The sequence below is a fragment of the Propithecus coquereli genome, unplaced genomic scaffold (genome assembly GCF_000956105.1).
Source record: "Propithecus coquereli isolate 6110/MARCELLA unplaced genomic scaffold, Pcoq_1.0 Scaffold239, whole genome shotgun sequence".
NCBI lineage: Eukaryota > Metazoa > Chordata > Mammalia > Primates > Indriidae > Propithecus > Propithecus coquereli.
This window is the reverse complement of record NW_012147941.1, coordinates 2,520,503-2,521,489: the sequence shown is the minus strand read 5'-3', so window position 1 is coordinate 2,521,489 and position 987 is coordinate 2,520,503.

The following is a 987-nucleotide window of genomic DNA, read 5'->3' as shown; positions in this document are numbered from 1 at the left end:
TCGAACTCCTGAGCTCAAACAATCCGCCCGCCTCGGCCTCCCAGAGAGCTAGGATTACAGGCGTGAGCCACCGCGCCCAGCCTCCACTTCTTTTTAAAGCCACCCTCCTCTGCCCTCTGACTTTCAGTAATAGGTAGTCCCCTCCCCTCTCCTTTCAATTCTGTAAAATGGGGATAATCAGGACCTCATGCTCCCAGGGCCTTGTGAGGACCTGCTAATGAGGGCAGGCAAGCAGGAAAACGGATAGTCCGAACAATCATCAGTCATTCCTTTGGGCTTGCCTAAAGGGGATGAAAAGCAGAGCTCATTTTAGTTGGGTCTTTAGAGTGAGTCTGTAGCAGGCTTTGAAGAAGAAAAGTGCTGTAGAGGTGCTAAGCAGTAGCCAACAGTCCAGGCCCGCTGCCAGGGGGTCAGGCCTGGGCCGAGGCGGCCGCGGTCTCGGGCTCAGGCCAATTTTGCAGCCGCGGGTAAAGTTCACGCTGCCCGCTCCCCTCGGAACCGCCGGGAGGGGACAGACCAGGATAGGGACGCTGTGAGGGAGGCGGCACAGGCTCCGGAGAGGCGCGAGCTCCGGGCCGGGTTTTCTCCGAAGCCTTCGGCGGCGGCGCTGCCGAGCGAAAGCGGCTGAGAGCCTGCCGCCGCCGCGGCTCGTTCTCTCCCCTCCTCCTTTGTGAGGGGAAGGGAGCGAGTCCGTTCCACGGCCTGCCCCCGCTCCGCTCTCCACTCCGGGTTTGTCAGGCGGCCGCGACGGCGCTGGGTAAAATGGCAGTGCTGAGCCTCGTGTCGGAGTGAGGGGGACTCGGAGGAGAGTGGGGCGCTCTAGCCGCTCAGTCCCGCGACCGCTTGCTCGCCCACCCGCTGCCGCGCAGCAGCCTCGGCCCGAGCCGCGGCCGGGGAGGGGAGGCAGGGCGCCCGGCCCGGCCCGCGCTCCGACTCTACCTCTCGGCGCCCCGGCTGCTGCCGCGCGCCCTCCAGCCCGCCCGTCCC